The sequence below is a fragment of the Danio rerio genome, chromosome 23, assembly GCF_049306965.1.
Source record: "Danio rerio strain Tuebingen ecotype United States chromosome 23, GRCz12tu, whole genome shotgun sequence".
Lineage (NCBI taxonomy): Eukaryota > Metazoa > Chordata > Actinopteri > Cypriniformes > Danionidae > Danio > Danio rerio.
In genome coordinates, this window is record NC_133198.1 from 45,990,355 (window position 1) to 46,012,039 (window position 21,685).

The following is a 21,685-nucleotide window of genomic DNA, read 5'->3' on the forward strand; positions in this document are numbered from 1 at the left end:
TGTTAAGGATGTGGCACTATCTGATCATTTCTGTATCTTTTTTGATATATTGATCACTCCAGCTATTAAAGACAGATCTGTCTCTGTCAGAAAGAGATGCATAAATGAAAACACTAGTGAGCAGTTTATGAAGGCCATATCACTAGCACCAAGTATATCTGCAGATTCTGTTGATTCTCTCCTTGATTTGTTCAATTCTAAAATTGAGAATGTCATAAATGACATCGCTCCTGTTAAAGTCAAGAAGATGACTGGCAGGCAAAAGGGATCTTGGACAAGGTCACCGAGAGTACAAATGATGAAAAGACAGTGCAGAAAATCTGAGCGTATGTGGAGAAAGACAAAACTAGTAGTCCATTATAACATCTATAAAGACAGTCTTCATGCCTTTAATATGGAACTAAACACTGCCAGACAGACTTTCTTTTCAAGCCTTATAAACAGCAACTTAAATAATGCTCGTACACTCTTTGCAACGATAGAGAGACTCACAAACCCCCCCAGTCAGATTCCAAGTGAGCTCCTCTCTGAAAGCAAATGTAATGAGTTTGCTCATTTCTTCACTGATAAGATCAATAATATCAGAAAGGCAATCAGCTCATCCAATCAGCCAAGTTGTGTCGATATCAAACAAGCTCAACCACAACTTAAGAAATCAGACATTATGTCTGATTTCATGGCAATTAACGGTAAAATCTTAGAAGAGACTGTGCAAGTTATGAAAACATCAACCTGCAGTCTTGACACGCTTCCCACATCATTCTTCAAATCGGTGTTTACCTGTTTAGAAATGGATCTTCTAAAAGTGGTAAATGCTTCACTTCTATCAGGGATTTTTCCAACCTCACTTAAAACTGCAGTTGTTAAACCCCTCTTGAAGAAGAGCAACCTGGATAACACCCTATTGAGCAATTACAGGCCAATCTCAAATCTCCCTTTCATTGGCAAAATCATTGAAAAAGTTGTTTTTAACCAGGTTAACAAGTTCTTAAACTTCAGGGGGTGTTTAGACAATTTTCAATCGGGGTTCAGAGCACATCACAGTACAGAGAGCGCTCTTATAAAGATAATCAATGATATACGCCTAAATACAGATTCAGGTAAAATAACAGTGCTGCTATTGTTGGATCTCAGTGCTGCATTTGACACTGTCGATCACAGCATACTTCTGGATAGGCTGGAAAACTGGGTTGGGCTATCTGGCACGGTCCTCAAATGGTTTAGATCTTACCTAGAAGGTAGAGGTTACCATGTCAGTATAGGTGACCATAGGTCGAGGTGGACACCCATGACGTGTGGAGTCCCACAAGGCTCGATTCTGGCACCTCTGCTGTTCAACCTTTACATGCTCCCTCTAAGCCAAATAATGAGAAAGAACCAAATCTCCTACCACAGCTATGCTGATGACACTCAGATCTACCTAGCCTTACAGCCTAATGACTACAGCCCCATTGACACCCTCTGCCAATGCATTGATGAAATGAGCAATTGGATGTGCCAAAACTTTCTTCAGTTAAACAAAGAGAAAACTGAAATTATTGTGTTTGGAAACAAAGATGAGGTTCTCAAGGTAAATGCGTACCTTGGCACTAAAGGTCAAATGACAAAAAATAAGGTCAAGAATCTTGGTGTGACTCTGGAGTCAGATCTGAGTTTCAACAGTCATGTCAAAGCAGTCAGTAAATCAGCATACTATCATCTCAAAAACATAGCAAGAATCAGATGCTTTGTTTCTAGTGAAGATTTAGAAAAACTTGTTCATGCTTTTATCAGCAGCAGGGTGGATTACTGTAATGGACTCCTCACTGGTCTTCCTAAAAAGACAGTCAGACAGTTACAGCTCATCCAGAACGCTGCAGCCAGAATTCTAACCAGAACCAGAAAATCAGAGCACATCACACCTGTCCTCAGGTCTTTACACTGGCTGCCAGTTACATTCAGAATAGATTTTAAAGTATTATTACTGGTCTATAAATCACTAAATGGCCTAGGAGCTCAATACATTACAGATATGCTCACTGAATACAAACCTAACAGATCACTCAGATCTTTAGGATCATATAAACTAGAAGTTCCAAGAGTTCAGTCAAAGCAGGGTGAATCGGCTTTTAGCCACTATGCCCCTCGCTGCTGGAATCAGCTTCCAGAAATGATCAGATGTGCTCCAACATTAGGCACATTCAAATCAAGACTGAAAACACATCTGTTTAGCTGTGCCTTTACTGAATGAGCACTGTGCTGCGTCCGACAGATTGCACTATCATGTTTTTCTCTTCTTCTTCATTCTTTCATATCACATTTTACCTGTTTTTATGTTTTGTTTTGTTTTTATGCATTTTTATTATTTGTTTTTATTTTTATTTTACTTGTTTCTTTTATTCTTGTTTATGTAAAGCACTTTGAATTGCCATTGTGTATGAAATGTGCTATATAAATAAACTTGCCTTGCCTTGCCTTGCCTTGCCTTGTGTTGGACGTTACACAAGAACACGAGGACACAAGATTGCTGAAGAACATATATCGAGAAACAGCCCTTCTCTTCAGCAGGTGAAAACTCTAATGGCGGTCGGCTGCTTCTCACTCAGGGCTGTTTATGTTAATAAGGGAAAAATGGTCAATAATGGTTGGGGCTTTACCCCTCTGATAACACTCACAAAGGGAGAATGTCAATCAAAGTGTTTCTGCAGACTGTTTTTATCAAGTATGATTAGATAAAATTGAATTAATTAATTTGAACCATTAGAGGCTGGCTATTTTCACACACCGTTGCCACACAACTCTTTATGAAAGTGATTTTTGCATAATAGGTCTCATTAAAAATTAAGAAGCTATTATTTATCTGCTAAATATCTCAATCCCCCTTTGCTCCCCATCTTATTCTCCTGTTTTCTCTCAGAATCAGGCAGACGGGCTCAAGCCGTGTGACCTTTTCTGTGGAAGTCACCGCTGATAGTCGTGTCACTGTGATCAATACCTCTGTAATGCATTTCCAACGCTGTCTCTCTCTCTCTCTCTCTCTCTCTCTCTCTCTCTCTAAGAAGACTCTTTGTCCCTGTGTCCATCCGCAGAGTTTTCCTCTTCGCTCTGACACGACACTAATAATGAAGCATTTCATCTGTGGTCGCCTTAAATATTGCAGTATCTCCATGTGTCCGTGTGACAGGGCGGCTGTCATGGTCCGTTAAAGCTGATGTGTGAACGCTCCCTCTGAAAGCAAAAAAACACCAAGATTCCCAAAGAAAGAGGAGAAATCAGTGCTTGTTACATGGTAAAGTGCTTTTCTTGTGAGGTAAATTAAAATCTAAACATTGTGCAAGAAGGAATCAAACAAACAACACAATGCTAGATTTAATTCAACCCAGGCTCATTCTGTAAACGTAGCCCTGCGGATGTTTCTGGAGATCGCGAAATGTGATTTACGTATTTGTGCAGTTTTTGTTTTCGTGAATCCGCGAGAGGCTGCTGTGCGCCCGCGCTGTTCTTGCGTAAAAAGCCGATGTCGAGCGACCGCTAACATGCTAACATGTTTTTACGATTTACTATTATGTTTTTTATAATCTTTCTAGCCTATTTCGATCACATTGCAAGTATTACATAAAGTTTTTACTATGTTTAAACATGGCTTACATGTTTTAGCATGTTGTAAAATTCCGGGAGTTTTACGGGAGACAGACCAAAACGGGAGATGGGTCTGAAATACGGGAGACTCCCGTAAAAAACAGGAGTTTTGTCAGGTATGATGCTATCAATTTTTTTTGAAACCGATTACCAACATGTTTTTATCATCTTTCAAGTATATTTCTTCACACATTACTAGTGCTACTTAACATGTTGTTAACGATTACATATGGCTTACATGTGTAGTATGTTGCTAACATGAATTAACATGTTACCACAAATTTTCTAGCATGTTATAGCACACATGCTAACTAGCATGTACTTATTGATCATCTTTCTAGCATGTTTTTAACACATTGCTAGCAATAAGTGCTGGAATGTTTCTAGCATGTTAAAGCACACACGTGAAAGCTAACATGTTTTACCATTGTATTACCATGTTTTTATTTATCACTACATATTGATGTAGGTATTGATGTGCTTTTATAATGAAAAAACAGGGCTGGCAAATTGTAGCATGTTTCTAAGACAAAATAATTCATTGCTAGTTTGTTTCTTGCATGATATGGTACTCATGCTAGCATGTTTTAACATGTTACCAGCATGTTTTTTCACACATTACCAGCAATAATTAACATGTTGTAAATGATAAAACATGGCTTGCATGTTGCTAACATGAATTAACATGTTTCTAGCATGTTTTAGCACACATGCTAACATGTTTTAACATTCTAAAAATGAAATGATGGGACATGTTTTTAGCATCTTCAGTTCGGCATTAACAGTTCACAACTGAAAACATTGTTGACATATTGTTAACATAAGAAGATTGTTGCTAAAATGTTTTTAGTATGTTTCAAACATGGTTAACACATTGCTTACATGTTTAAAAGTTCTGGCACCCTCAATGAAAGTGGAATGGAATTTTCATCAGTTTGATCGTTCAGATTACTAGACAGTAAGCTCAGTCATATCAGTAAAGGCATAGCACACTGAGTCCTGATGATTTGAGCAGTGATTGGTTGTCATTATTTAAAAGCCCTAGGATGAGATACATTTAGAAATTTGGTCTCAAATAAAGCAGCAGCAGCTTAAAAGGTACAACAGTATGTTGAATTCCCCAAGGCAACTTAATAAAACACTCATCCTAAGTGGTCAGACTTCCTACTGTCAGTCAGAAACACTCACACACACACACACACAAATAGAGAGAGGTAAATGATCATTCAAACCCCTACAACAACCAAAATGTACACAACTGCAGACTCTTCAAAGTAAAATTCACTTGCACAAATCTTTTAATGAAATTTGTATGCTGTTAACTGTTCAATTTGAATTAATTTCAGTCAAAATAGAACATTAGGGTTTACAAAGCTGGCTATTCCCAGTCGTTCTGTATATATAAAAACTGCTGAAAGAAGCAAAACACAAGATAAAATCAGTACAATAAACAAGAGAAGGTCCTCGGTTACTGACACAGCAGATTTCAGCTAAGCCGCTTGTTGTTAATTGCTTCTTAACAACAATAGCATGAACAAATCCAGCTCCAATCTTATCTTCAATCACAGACAATGAGAGAGCTGTTTATTATGCAGGAAATATTCAGCTTTAGGCAGTGATACGGTTGTTGACTTATTAAAACTACTTGCTAAGTCAAGCATCACAAGTATTATTGCTCATTCTTTTTATTAGGACTCTTACAACCCTTATGACACACCTCAAATTGTGTTGTTTGATGAGGACAGGCCATTTTGCCTGCTGGTTGACAAAAGCTAAGCATACAGGTAGCAACATATTTAAAATGAAGAAACACCACAAGAACTAACCAGAACACCACGACGACTACATATCGACACCTTGGGAACCACTCAAAATGTTCTAAAAAACACATAACAACACATTCAGAACACTCTAAAAAACACATGTCAATACAGAACATTCTAGAACAATGGCTCTCACACTTGTTTTATCAAGTACCACCTCAGAAAAAAAATGGTCTCTCCAAGTACCACCAAAATGAGCAGTATTGAAATACAGTAGCCCAGTAAAGCAGCTACAACTCTGCACAGTTAAAAACGTGGCAGATTACCTCAGAAATATAGGCTATACGTCATATGTGGCATATTATATACATAATTTTTGATACATTTTGAAATGTGTGTAGCATGTACATGACATTTCATTCCTCCGCGTACCACTAGAAGGAAGCCAGTGTACCACTAGTGGTACACGTACAGTACCACAGTTTGAGAACCACTGTTCTATAAAACACACATAGCAACACATTAGCAATGACTCAAAACATTTCACAGCCACACACCAAAACCATGCCAACCATTCAAAAACAACCTAAAACCATTTAGCAAAACATTGGCAACCACCCAAAACAATCCAAAAACCACATAGCAACACATTGGCAACCACTCAGACAATCTTAGAAACCCCTAGCAACACATTGGCAAGGACTAACATATTCTAAAGACCACATATGAACACCTTGGCAACTACTAAAAACATTCCAAACCCACATAGCAACACCATGGTAACACTCAAAACCACACAAAAACATATATGCAACCACTTAAACATTAAAGGAAAACCCATAGCAACACACTGGCAACCACTCAGACAATCTACAAACTGCAAAGCAACACAGGCAACCACTCAATGCAATCCAAAACCACATAGCCACACTTTGGCAACCACATTTAGATATTCTTAATGTACATAGCAACACACTGACAACTGCTCAGACATTCTAAAAACCATATAGCAACAACTTGACAACCACTCAATACATATAAAACCACAAAGAAACACATTGGAAACCACTCAAAACAAAACAAACCTTACAGCAAACACAATGGTAACCACTCAGACATTCTAGAACTGCATAGCAACACATTGGCAACCACTCAGACATTCTAAAAATCTCATAGACACACACCCAGAATGACTCAGACATCCTAAAAACCACAAAGCAAAACCATGGCAACCAATCAGTGGCAATTCAAAACCACATACAGTAGCCACACAGTGACAATCAAAACACTCAAAACAGTTCAAACCACATAGCAACATCTTGATAACCACTCAAAACAATCCAGAACAACATAGCAACACCTTGTCAACCACTAAAAACAATCTAAAACCTTACAGCAACACACTGGCAACCACTGACATTCTAAAATTCACATAGCAACACATTGGCAACCACTCAGACATTCTAAACCTGCACAGTAACACATTGGCAACCACTCAAAACAATCCACAACCACACATCGACACCTTAGCAACCACTCAAAACAATCCAAAGCCTTACAGCAACGCATCCGCAACCACTCTGATTTTCTAAACAACCATAGCAACACAGTGGCAATGACTTACACATTATAAAGACCACATAGCAACACCTTGGCAACCAATAAAACAATCCACAACCACATGTCGACACCTTGGCAACCACATAAAACAATCCAAATCCTTACAGCAACACACTGGCAACCACTCAGACATTCTAAAATTCACATAGCAACACATTAGCAACCACTCAGTCATTTTAAAACCGCATAGCAACACTTTTGCAACCACATTCTAAAACCCCACTTGCAACACATTGGCAATGACGCAATACAATCCAAAATCACATAGCTACACCTCGGCAACCACTCAAAACAATCCAAAACCACATAGCAATACCTTGGCAACCACCAATATCTGTCAAGATATATGTTGAGCTGCTTACACGCTTGTAGTTTTCAAAATCTTGGGGTCTGGATGCAGACCTGGTGCAGTGCAATCTGACCTGCATCCAATGCTTTTTAATGGGCTCACCTAACCCTACCCATCACAGTGACGTCACTCGCTTCATTTGAGTGTCTGACATTGCATCGTTGAGTGATGCAATCTCAGCTTGCATCATGAGGGCTGCATCCAGAGACTATTGAAATCTTGAGCTGCTGCGAACAGAAAATGACAGAAAATTAACTTAAGCTCAGTCGACCATATCGATACATACAGTACATTGATTATTTAAGTGTCTCGATACAGGCTGTCAATCACAAGCACACACTGCTTGTGTGTAATAATCAGGTGACAGCCGAACATTTACGAGAGAAGAAGCCTATAATAACTTAAGAATGGAGATTAACAGTCTTTGATTTAGCCATTCCCCAACCGCCCACCTCCCGAAAACTTTAATCACGAAAGGTTAAAGAATATTAAAGTTGTGCCGCAGTAAATTAGCAGGAGAAAATTGAATCATCTGCATGGATTTTAATACAGAGAGAGATGTGGAGCGAAAAAGTCCACACTCACAGGGAATCATGACAGATTTCCTGGAAAAGAATTTTAAAAAGAATTAAATATTAGATTAAATCCTGCTCTACAATATCTACCTGAAAGCTTAAATAACTATAATCTCTAAATAAATAAATCAGCTAGATAAGTTAAACTAGATTGGGACAAACATTTTGTTGGCTTGAAAATGATTAAAACAGTCTTGAAAGCTGAATAAAGTACTAAAGTTTCTAGTATCACATTGCTAGCATTAAATAACATGTTACTAGCATGTTTTTTCTATTTGGCATCTTTTTAGCATGTTTCTAGCATCACATTGATACTATTAATTAACATGCTACTGGCATGCTTTTATTTAGCATCTTTTAAGCATGTTTCAGCAATGTTATAGCACACATGTTAACATGTATTAGCATGTTACATGTTTTTCATTTAGTATCCGTTTAGCAACACATTGCTTGTATTAACATGTTACTGGCATGTTTTATTTAGCATGTTTTTAGCATCACATAGCTAGCATTAAGTAATAGCATATTTTTAGCATAGTCAATGTCAGAATGTCACTGCATCTTTTTAAAATGTCTTTAACTAAATTTATTGCATGTTATAGCATACATGCTAACACTTTTTAGCATGTTACTAACGTGTTTTTTATTTAGCAACTTTCTAGCAACACATTGCTTCCATTAATTAACATGTTACTTGCATGTTTTTTCTATTATCTTTCTAGCATTTTTCTAGTATCACATTGCACATCTTTTTAGCATAGTCATTGTCAGAATGTCAATGCATTGACATGTTTTTAACAAAAGTTTCTAGCATGTTATAACACACATGCTAACATGTATTAGCATGTTACTAACATGTTTTTCATTTAGCATCTTTCTAGCAACACATTGCTAGTATTAATTAACGTTACTGGCATGTTTTTATTTAGCATCTTTCTAGAATGTTTCTAGCATCACATTGCTTGCATTAATTAACATGTTACTAGCATGTTTGTTTTATTATTTAGCATCTTTCTAGAATGTTTCTAGCATCACATTGCTTGCATTAATTAACATGTTACTAGCATGTTTGTTTGTTTTTATTTAGCATCTTTCTAGGATGTTTCTAGCAACACATTGCTTGCATTAAATAACATGTTACTAGCATGTTTTTATTTATCATCTTTCTAGCATGTTTCTAGTATCATATTGCTACATCAGTTAACATGTTAATATGACTTAACAAATGAACACCTGGCTAGAATGTTTCTATCATGTTTTAGCACACATGCACACTTTAATACAGTATGTCTTACATGTTTTAGCATGTCCTCAAAATAGAGTAACAACTTTATCATGTTTTAGCACACATTGTTGCTATGTATTTTTAAAATGTTCTGAGTATGTTGCTATGTGTTTTTAGAAAGTTATGAGTGTGTTGCTATGTGTTTTCTTTTTTTTCTTTTTTTTAGATGTTTTGAGCGTGTGGAAAAAAAAAGTTAAACAACAAAAAATCATCTATTTTGTCAACTGAAATATGCTCACCCTATTTTAATACAGAGAGAGATGAGGATGGAAAACGTCAGCACTCACAGGAAAAGGAAAAAAAAGAAAAGTATATACAGGAGGAAATCTTCCTCTGCAATATCTGCCTAAAAGCAGGTCTGGCCTCCCCTTCATGCAGTTTAGACAGGATTCATTAGGTCATTTCACGACTTTCCAGTGCTGCGCGTATCTCAGCTTCAGCGCAGATAAAGAGCAACTCGGAACAAATAGGATTTTTTTGCAGCGTGCGCTCCCCTGATGAAACGCATTTGTTTCACCCTGTCTCTATCTGTTCCTCCAAAGGTGGAGTGAAGGAGAGAGATGGGGATATTCTGGGTGTTACCCCTGTGTCACAGTGCCAGCGCTCATTCTGGGGAATTTAATTATCGCTGCCAACAGTCTGAAAAATGAACTGTGTGTGTCATGAACATGGATAAAAAATGCAACACTCTCCATCCGTCTCCTTCTGCGGTCTGTGGCCTATTTCCATCATTAAAACATGCCGTGACAACACAACAAAGCTGCCTGTGTGAACCCCAAAACCGATTTATTGAGCATTGTATAATGTGTATAAACATGTACATAAACAAAACAAAAGCATACAAAAAAAACAGCAACTAAAATACAAACGAAAACAATACAACCAAACAAACAACATGGTACAATACAATAGAAAACAAATTACCAAAAACAAACAACAAAACGAATCCCACACATACAAACAAAAACAACCAAAAAGACAAACAAACAACAAAAACAAACAACAAAGCGAAACAAAAATTCTACAAACAATAAAATAACAAACCAACCAAAAAAACAAACAAAAATCAAAACAAACGACTAAAAACAAACAATAAAAAACATACAAACAAAAAAACAACAACACAAAACAACCAAAAACCAAACAAAAACAATCAGTCAAACTACAAAACACTCCATCCACCTCCTTCTGTGCTCTGCGTCCTATTTCCATCATTAATAATGCCATGACAACACAATGCAGCTGCCTGTGTAAACTGCGTTTATTGAAAATTGATTCATATAAGTGTTTAAACACATACGCAAAAGCATGTGCCACAGTCTGAATATGGTGAAATTTCAAATAAGATGCATTAGTGTTTGCCCATTTTTTTATTCAGCACATAATTCACTCTATATATATATATATATATATATATATATATATATATATATATATATATATATATATATATATATATATGATCATGTTAGAAAAATAAGTTGAATGTGAACAGATGTATTAAACAAAAGCATGAATAATTAAGTAAAAACCAAAATCTTGAATTTAAAGCAAGGGTATATATAGAAAATATAGACTTCTGAATCCAAACAACTGAAATAAAATGAAACAAAACAAACAATCAAAAATCAAACAAAACAAATTAAATAAACAACAAATCAAACAACGAGAAAAACAAGCAAACCTCAAAACAAACCAAAACAATCAAAAAACAATCAAACAAACAAAACAATCAAACACTAAACATAAACAAACAATCAATCAACTAACAGAACTAAACTGAACAAGTGTAGCAAAATTAGCTCAGTTTATGAATATTAATGATCAATAAGAACGAGTTAATATTAGTTTTTAATATCCTGAATTAACTTATAGTTAAATTGACCGAATAAATTTAACAAAGACCTCGCCCGCTAGTCTGAGCAGACTATGTAATGATCTGTTTATTGAGAAAGGGAATAATAACTACTTCTTGTGAAGTAGATTAATCATTTACAAGTTTTGAAAAACTTAAAATCAATTGATCAGTTTTCTGTGAGGCAAACGAAGACAATCCAATGTGGTTATAGCATGATTTATTGACTAGTCTAACATATAACAAACAAACGTACAAAACAACAACAAAAAATAAAAAAGAAAGCAAGCGAGGAAATAAGAGTTTAGACAAAAGAATGGCAAATCTAGCTCAGTTCCACACAACTATTAAGGACCACCAAGATAATAAAAACACCTTTTTGACAAGGGGTGCACAGCTTAATCGCATAACTAAATACCTGGATTTAGTGGGTTGTTCTCTGTCTCTCTTTGTGAGTTTCTCTGACGCGTAGAGCAATGTAGTCCTTTAAGATGTCCTTTCTTGATGCATGGAGCTTGCGATGCAGATCTTCTAAATCTACTGTCGATCCGATAATAATACCAACGTTAGTATCGATATATCGATATTAGGATCGATCCGCCCACCCCTAATTGTTACTTAAAGCATTACCAGACATTTTGTAAATTTTCTGCCATCGTTTAATCAAAACTGAATTTTTGTTTAGTAAGGTTGTTTGCTTGGAAATTCATTTCAACTTTAAATTAAATTGTTTTGAGAATGTGGTTGTTGTTTTGTAACTTTCAGTTCCAGATTTTCATATTGTTGTATCTCAGCCAAACAGTGTCCTATCCTAACAAGGTATACATCTAGGGAGTTCAAGCAATTCAGCAACTCCTTTTTAAAAGATGACACTTACGACTGGTTTTGTGAACCCAGGCTCATTCTGAAAATGTAGCCCAATATAAATTTCTGGAGAGCGCCAAATACGTCACTACGTTTTATTCCAGTTTCCATTTTCGCAAATCTGTCAGAGGCCTCTCTGTGTGTGCTTTTTCAGATCTCAAATTTCTCTTGAGTGCCATTCCACACCTGTCAACCTTCCTGTTTTTCCCAGGATTCTCCCGTATTTCACAGTTCTATCCCACTATCATCCCGTAAAGGTATTTTCCTGTATTTCTCCCGTATTCTCAGTGTTTCTCTGAAGGGTGGCAAGAAACATTTAAGAGCCGTGCCTCCCTATACACAACCCATACCACCAAACCACCAGGGGCCGCCCCTTGCTTTTAAATGTGAGTCTATTCTGTGCTTTCGCTTTGTTTAGGCACAAAAACACTTTGAAATAAATATAAAAACAGCGCGATTCCCCTTCCTTTTCATTACAGGTGCTGTCACCCCTCCTATTTAATCCTCAAAGCAGTCATAAATGACTGTCAGCTGACGTGCTTCATAGGGATAAATAGGGGAAAAGCGGAGCAAAAGTCTGGCTTTTGGGTGTGTGTTTAAACAGACGTATGCACATAATTAATAATAAATAAAAGTAAAGATGTCAATCTTGGTGGGGTTTTTTTTCAAACAACTACTTTCGTCTTAAATGAGCATAAAAAGTTAAGAAAGCAATCGAATGCCTTTATTATATTGTTAGATGTGTGCATTTTTAAAGTGACACCTGTTATTTAATGTAATCAAACAAAAAAATCTAAATAAATAAGAGATGCATTCACTGCTCGTCAATCAGAATGTGTAAGTTATACAATGAAGAAACGGCTAATAAGATTTGATAGCTTGATTGTATTTCATTATAACAGCTATTATAATAAGCTGCACTGTTTGCTAATGTATTTGCTGCTAATGTATTTATTTTTTCTTTTGTTAATAATAAAAATAAAACGTATTACTTACCATTTAACAGTTTATTTACAATAAAACAGCTCCAAGTGAACATATTCAGTAATTTCGCGATTTTTTTAAAGCAGGAGGGGGGGGGGTCCCTTATTATGGTGGGCAAATCCCTTATTTTCACATCCCAACGTTGACAGGAATGGCCATTCACACCTGCTGTTCTTGTGTAAGTCCACCGCCATCGACTGACCCACGTTCTCCTTCCCTAAACCCAACTAATATTCAATTCAATTCATCTTTATTTGTATAGCGCTTTTACAATGTAAATTGTGTCAAAGCAGCTTCACATAGCAGATTATAGTGAGTTAAAACAGTGTCATTCAGTTTTCAGTGTTCACTCGTCTGTCACTGGGGTCTCACAGGGATCAGTCTCTTGCTCTTCACTCCTCCATGACCACCGCAGCAGCAGCAGCTTAGGATACAGCCTGGTCAAGGATTATGGAAACCTCGGGAATAATAAAAAATAGACTAACATAAGAGCAGATATCGTTCAAATTATAATGTGTTTTTGGGAAGTTTTCCCGGCTTTGGTTGGCCTAAATAATGCAGACTTTTAGATCTCAGCTGACCTTGCTAGCTAGCTAACCCACTACAATATTGCATGTTCCACTATTGGACAGTGTTTCCATTTGGCAACACATACTTTTGATCGATTTACAAAAAAATAAATTGATAAAAAGAAAAAATAAGTTGTGAATATGTCATCATGACTTACTGGAGGTGATGTTTCAGACGCTTTTGTAGATCTGACATCATTTGATCCTTTGCTTTTATTGACGTTTACATTTGAATTCAGCAACTACTCGCAATATATGCCAGTCTGTCAGAAACCGCGCCACAGAAAAACACTGCACGTCATGTCACTTAACCAAAGCACATCATTGGCTAAGCTAAGGTCTTCTCTTTTCAACAATAACAAAAACTCAATGTTTTCAAATGTGAGTCTATTCTGTGCTTTCGCTTTGTTTAGGCACAAAAACACTTTGAAATAAATATAAAAACAGCGTGATTGCCCTTCCTTTTCATTACAGGTGCTGTCACCCCTCCTATGTAATCCTTAAAGCAGTCATAAATGACTGTCAGCTGACGTGCTTCATAGTGATAAATAGCGGAAAAGCGGAGCAAAAGTCTGGCTTTTGGGTGTGTGTTTAAACAGACGTATGCACATAATTAATAATAAAAAAAAGTCAAGATATCGATCTTGGTGTCTTTTTGTTTTTTTTTCAAACACAACTACTTTCGTCTTAAATGAGCATAAAGTTAGGAAAGCAATCGAATGCCTTTATTATATTGTTAGATGTGTGCATTTTTAAAGTGACACCTGTTATTTAATGTAATCAAACGAAAAAATCTAAATAAATAAGAGATGCATTCACTGCTCGTCAATCAGAATGTGTAAGTTATACAATGAAGAAACGGCTAATGAGATTTGATAGTTTGATTCTATTTTATTATAACAGCTATTATAATAAGCTGCACTGTTTGCTAATGTATTTGCTGCTAATGTATATATTTATTTTATCTTTTGTTAATATAAAAATAAAACATATTACTTACCATTTAACAGTTTATTTACAATAAAACAGCTCTAAATGAACATATTCAGTAATTTCGCGATTTTTTTAAAGCAGGAGGGGGGGGGGTCCCTTATTATGGTGGCCAAATCCCTTATTTTCACATGCCAACATTGACAGGAATGGCCATTCACACCTGCTGTTCTTGTGTAAGTCCACCGCCATCGACTGACCCACGTTCTCCTTCCCTAAACCCAACTAATATTCAATTAAAATAATCTTTATTTGTAAAGCGCTTTTACAATGTAGATTGTGTCAAAGCAGCTTCACATAGCAGATTATAGTGAGTTAGAACAGTGTCAGTTCAGTTTTCAGTGTTCACTCGTCTGTCACTGGGGTCTTACAGGGATAAGTCTCTTGCTCTTCACTCCTCCATGACCACCGCAGCAGCAGCAGCTTAGGATACAGCCTGGTCAAGGATTATGGAAACCTCGGGAATAATAAAAAATAGACTAACATAAGAGCAGATATCGTTCAAATTATAATGTGTTTTTGGGAAGTTTTCCCGGCTTTGGTTGGCCTAAATAATGCAGACTTTTAGATCTCAGCTGACCTTGCTAGCTAGCTAACCCACTACAATATTGCATGTTCCACTATTGGACAGTGTTTCCATTTGGCAACACATACTTTTGATCGATTTACAAAAAAATAAATTGATAAAAAAAAAAAAAATAAGTTGTGAATATGTCATCATGACTTACTGGAGGTGATGTTTCAGACGCTTTTGTAGATCTGACATCATTTGATCCTTCGCTTTAATTGACGTTTACATTTGAATTCAGCAACTACTCGCAATATATGCCAGTCTGTCAGAAACCGCGCCACAGAAAAACACTGCACGTCACGTGACTTAACCAAAGCACATCATTGGCTAAGCTAAGGTCTTCTCTTTTCAACAATAACAAAAAGTCAATGTTGGTCTTAAAGAAACAGTGGCAAGGACATGAAGATAAATATCATGTTGACATATGGCACCACCATGCGGTAGAGGGTTAAGCAAAATTTATTTTCAATTGTCTCCTGAGGGAACCACTGTTAAACAATTATTACCTTAATTCAACTAAATGGTTAAGCCTTTATATGTAACTTTAAGCTGAATACTAGAATCTTAAAGAACATCCAGTCAAATATTATGTGCTGTCATCATGGCAAAGATAAAAGAAATCAGTTATTAGAAATGAGTTATTGAAACTATAATGTTTAGCAATGTGTAGCAAAAAAAATCTCCTCTCTGTTAAACAGAAATTGGGGAAAATATACAGGGGGTCTAATAATTCAGACCTCAACTGTATTTCTTTAACATACTGTGCATGCTCGCTCGCTCTCTCTCTTTCTCTCTCTCTCTCAAATCTGGCTATAGCGTGCATGAGATTTTCATCCCGGCTGAAGAGAAACGGCCTCCATCAGATCTCTGTAGTGTTTTGATTCCCCATCACGTCAGCGGGACACGCGGCTCTGAGTCATGCAGGCTGCAGCATCACTGCAGACTCTCACGCACCAGCGCTTCACGTCCCAACACTCCATTGTCACTGCGCTGGTATGTCAATGCTTTTCTCCTCCAATTTATTTCCTGGAAGGCTTCCATGAACTCTCGTCACGTTTAGGACATCACAAGAAGAGAAGAAAAAAGCAAGCCAGCACCAAAAAGACACTTTTATCTTCACATAATAAACATCATAGACTGTTGAGCTCCGTCCCAATATCTGCCTGCTGGATACTCTACACAGAGAGCTGTACTTGAATAGGGTTAGTCTATGCAAAAAAAATTTAATTACTATCATTTATTACTGTCGTGTGGTTTATGAGTTTGTGTTGAACACAAAAGAAGATATTTTGAAGAATGCTGGTTGCTGGCACTTATTAACTTCCATAGTAGGAAAAAAAAAATACTATGAAAGGTAATAGGTGCCAGCTACCAGCATTCTTCAAAATATTGCGTGTTTTTCCCGTGTAAATCCTTCAGAGGCCGCTGATAACCACACCCACCACTTTTCCTAAACCCAACCGATAGTGTTTTCAAAAGCACAGATTGACCTGCGCTCACCCACTTCCACAGATAGAAATCCAAGAGGAGCCCTCACTCCATCAAGAGTCCCCATTTATCTGTAAGCAATATCATCACATGGGTACTTGACTGGCCTGCATGTAGTCCTGACCTATCTTCAACAGAGAATATGTGGCACAATTTTTTTAATTAATTTATTTTTTTGACTCTCACCATCCCCCGCTTTAAGACTGCGAAAAAGTGCTCCGGTCAGACTGCTTGCTGTATATTAGCCTGCCGGATGGAGTTAAGCTAAGATGTCTACAGCTTTTTTTTTCTTTGTTTTAATACTTGAAAACCATTTGTGTCTTTGACCCATTGTAAAATAAATAAATAAATAAATGAAAACAATGAAATTGCCATCTGATAGAGTCTTCTGGTGTTCAGTTTCAACCCTTTCGCAGTTGATTTGCAATTAGCGCTTGGTTTAAAAGCCAACAGCACATTAAGTGAGCAGTAAAGAGTCTCAGCGCATGAGAACGAAACTCCAGCTCTTCACCCTGTCACTTCAGGAGCACATTAGAGACGAGAGACACACGGCCAATTAATATCCAATTAATATGCGCGACAGCACTTCAGCTGCCCTTATCGAATGAAAATGCTCCGTTTAATGCTTCCACTGAAGGGTTTTTAAATCTCAGCTTTGTGTTTCATTAACAGAAAGACAAGATGTAGCACGTTACTTTTGAAACCTACACTCTCAAGTGTTGCGCTTTTATATAGAGAGCAGATCAATACTTCTATCAACAGTTGTCAATCGTAATTATACTCAATAGTGTTTCTGAACTGCTGTGGTGGTAAAAGGCTTCAGTAATAATGAAAGTTTCATGTAATATTTGTGTTAATAGTCATTCATTAATTCCTTCATTTTCTTGTCGGCTTAGTCCATTTATTAATCTGGGGTTGCCACAGCGGAATGAACCGCTGAATTCACCTCTCAAAAAATGTAACTACACGTCGCAACGACGCGTAGCGCAAGCTCTGTGATTGGTCGGCTGACGAGTGTGGGCAGGACCGAGAGCCGCGCTAGCCAGATGGAGCGAGTGTTTACAAGTGTAAAGTCCCGTAAACACAAGTGTAAAGTCGTGAAGGAGCTCCAGATGAAAGGTTTTGTGTTTACTTCATGGTTAAAGTTGTTGCAAGTTGTTTGAACCACTTGTACATTAAGGAAGCGTTCAGAAAAAACAAAACACCAGTGAAGAAACTGGACACAGAGAAGCATACACACCTCACTGCCAGCTAGCCTTTCGGAAGTGTTATTGCAGAACAACAGAAACAGCGCGCAAAAGTGAATGCACAGCTCTGAGCGTTGCATGCACCGTATGTCATGCCAATCACTTGATGCAGAAGTATAAACCAGGCTTTATCCAGCATATATTTTACACAGCGGATGCCCTTTAAGCTACAACCCATCACTGGGAAACACCCATACAAACTCATTCACATTCATACACTCTGGACAATTTAGCCTACTCAATTCACCTGTACCACATGACTGGGAAAAACCGGAGCATCCAGAGGAAATCCACGACAATACGGGGAGAACATGCAAACTCCACACAGAAATGCCAACTGACCCAGCCGAGGCTTGAACCGGTGACCTTCCTGCTGTGAGGCAACAGCACTACCTACTGCGCCACCGCATCGCCATTTCACAACTCATTGTTTTTATTTTTATTCCTGAATGTCTCATGCTATATTTTAGGCTTACCTCTTTGACTTTTCTATTATGTCTCTTGTGTTTTTTTTCACAAAATCAACATTCTCTCTATATATAAATCTTGAGCAGGAAATATCCTGAAGATAAACTTGTTCTTGTGCAATTGCTTGATCTTGCCGTGTTTTGGTTGCACTGCAGTAGTGCTTGAATGTGTAGACGTATGAACACAGCAGAAATAACACCGTTTTATGAGTGCGCCCTGTCCTCCACAAACAAATATTATCTATCACAGCATTTCTTCTCTCTCCGGAGAACGCAGGGCTCGTCTGATTGATTGAATGTCCTGGTTTGATGGCTTTCACATGAGGCTGAAACCAAGCTGAGCTCCATCTGCACCATATGAAAGGTAAATATTTACTCTCTGACGTAACATACAAGACCATTTCATCTTTTTTTTTCATTTGAAAAAGAAAGTCATAGCATGGACAGACGTCAAATATTTCCATGACACTATTTACCCCCCGGACGAAAATAGTAACATCAGACACTCAGCGATCCACTAAATCCTGACATATCTACAATAACATGTATTTTGGATGTTGTTGAAGAGTAGCACACATATACACTCACTTGGCCACTTTATTGGGTACACCTGTCCAACTGCTCGTTAATGTAGATTTCTAATCAGCCAATCACATGGCAGCAACTCGATGCATGTAGGCGTGGTCAAGACGATCTGCTGCAGTTTAAAACGAGCATTAAAATAGAAGAGAAAGCTGATTTAAGTGACTTTGAATGTGGCATGGTTGTTGGTGCCAGACGGCCCAGAATTTCTGAGAATTTCAGAAACTGCTGATCTACTGGGATTTTCATGCACAACCTCTAGGGTTTACAGAGAATGATCTGGAAAAGAGAAAATGTCCAGTGAGCGGCAGTTCTGTGGGCGCAAATGCCTTGTTGCAACAGTAACTCAAATAAGCAACCAAGTTCTGCAGAAGAGCATCTCTGAACTCACAACATGTCCAACATTGAGGCAGATGGTCTCAAGCAGCAGAGCTGATTTCCTATCCGATCCGATACTAAGTAAATGAAGGCGAGTATCGGCTATACCGATCCGATTCCGATACTGCCTAAAAATGACTGTTTGGGTAATTAAAGTAACAAGTTGTGTACTTAAAAGTGTCACTTTATACTGAATACGAACCATATTACGGGTTGTTCTTGTTTATTAATAAAGACTTATTATACAAAAAGCCAACTTACATATTTATTGACAGCTTCTGAGCATGTATATCTTAAAACGCCTGCCTGAACATCTTAAAAAAAAACATTTACACTTCTAATTTTAGTGACATGTTAATCTGGTTCTCATGAAAGTGTTTTGAACCTTTTTTCGTTGTTTAATAATTATCACAAAAAAACCCAAGATCCCTAATACAGCCACATCACCGCATTTTCTCCCTCTGTACCTGGATGGTGCCTGCCTGCTGCACCTAAGGACTCTGAAAGCGATGTCTGTCCCGCCCTAGCACCACCTGTACCTCTCCTTTCCTCCTCGTGACATTGTCATATTCTGTCTTGTGATTTCTATGTAGATGTTCGATTAGGTTTGTGGTATTACCACAGTACCTCACTGTTTAACTTACACGTGGCACAAACCGCATCGTTTGAGTTTATGGAAGTGAAGGAGCTCCACACATAACTTTGCATGTGCCAGCCCAGCGGACTGAGTGGCTAGTGAGCTAGCGTGCTCTGAGTCTGCAGTTGTACAGTGCCATATTATGCACATGATTTTGCGGCGGAAGAACAAGTAGTCCGACTAAGTTGGCATTATTCAGAGAAACTAGGGTAATTGTGGTTACTTTCTGGAGTGTTTCTACTTCAAATAAAATACATATTTGCTCCAAATTATGGAAATATCGATATTTTGATAAAATAATCGATTCTAGAACATACAAAGCTGGTATTGAAGATATCGATATTTTAGTATCGATCTGCACATCACTATTCACTGCGCTTAAAGTTTACCCAACTACTACCTAGAAACCCAGAGATGCGAAAAGGCTCACAATTTAAGATGGCATAGCAGTCAAAATAGGACAAAATGAGCTCATGCATCATCCAAATTCTGGATCTTTCTCACTTTGTCTTTTGAACCCCCCCCTGGATACAGCCCTAATAATGACCATTGGGAGTCTGAGACCTGCAGAACCAGGGAAAATTCCCTCCAAGGCGTCTGGCCGGACTCTCCTGTCATCATGATGCCGTTTGTCTCTCTGTTTCTCGTCCTGAGGGAGCGACTGGCAGAAGGGATGAGAGAAGCCGGCTGAAACGTGTGAAAGAAATGTGCGACGGACTTGATTCCTCGTCCCTCCAGCAACAGATGGGCTCCTAATGAACAATCTTCCAGCCAACAATGTGGAATGAGCGGCGCCACGTCAAGAGCCGCACACACAGACAGCGGGAGCAGGAGTCAGACTCACGATTCAGGCCTGGGTTTTTTTCTTAAGCCGAGAGAAGAGATGTCACTACAGGTGAGCACAGGAGGTGACCTAAACCACCTGTCCACTCGCTGGTATCACAACGACCACCTGTTTCCACGGCAACACTGCACTGATGGGTCACATCACATTTAAGAGGTTACTGTAATTTTCACTTGGCATCTCTAAGAATGAGGTAACTCTAAAGTTTTAATGATCACTTTTATTCATCGAGAGCCATAAGGATAATAATAATGACACACACACACACACACAGTGTGAGAAAAATGCTGGGTCAACATGAAGGAATTAAGTTTGCTTCAAGTGTTTAAAAGTTTAAGTGGACTGAGCATAAAACAATTAAGTTGACCCAGGGCCGGAGTGGGACTTATTTTCAGCCCTGGAGTTTCAAGCCAGAGCGGCCCACCTCAGCTCACGACTGTCTATATCAGTGGTCACCAAACTTGTTCCTGGAGGGCTGGTGTCCTGCAGATTTTAGCTCCAACCCTAATCAAACACACCTGAACAAGCTAATCAAGGTCTTAGGTAAACTTGAATCATCCAGGCAGGTGTGTTGAGGCAAGTTGGAGCTAAACCCTGCAGGGACACCGGCCCTCCAGAACAGAGATTGGTGTCCCCTGGTCTATATTAAATAAGGTCTTTTCCACTTCAGTTTCTAGTGACAGTATCACGTCTTTTTCAAGAAAAGAGCTGCTTTAGAAATTCAAATGTTCAAAAGCCCTAACAGTATTATATGTCTTAACAATAAAAATGAAAAAAAAAATATATATATATATGATTAACTTTCTATGTGAGATTCGAACACGGGTCGTACGACGTAGTAACGCAACGTGTTTACCACTAGTCCACTATAGCGCTAATGCAGAAATTATAAAACAAAAGTATTGGACTGTGACCTGCAAGACACGGTATTACTTTCTATTGATGGCTTAATCTTTTTCTCCCCTTTTTAGATTTCTGATCAAGTTATGTCAGATTTAT

General features: G+C 37.8%; 1 long non-coding RNA gene across 2 annotated transcripts in view; it reads left to right on the forward strand.

The window, feature by feature from the left end:
- LOC141380562 (uncharacterized) overlaps nucleotides 1–21,433 on the forward strand; it is a 63,801-nt gene extending 42,368 nt beyond the window's left edge. The window contains exons 6-7 of one of the 2 annotated variants that reach the window (XR_012398772.1): nucleotides 18,523–18,609; nucleotides 20,377–21,433. This is a non-coding gene — a long non-coding RNA (uncharacterized lncRNA). Of the gene's footprint in view, nucleotides 1–15,859; nucleotides 16,866–18,522; nucleotides 18,610–20,376 lie in introns of those variants that run through there. The other variant, XR_012398770.1, reaches the window with a different exon arrangement.
- The last annotated feature ends 252 nt before the right edge of the window (nucleotides 21,434–21,685 follow it).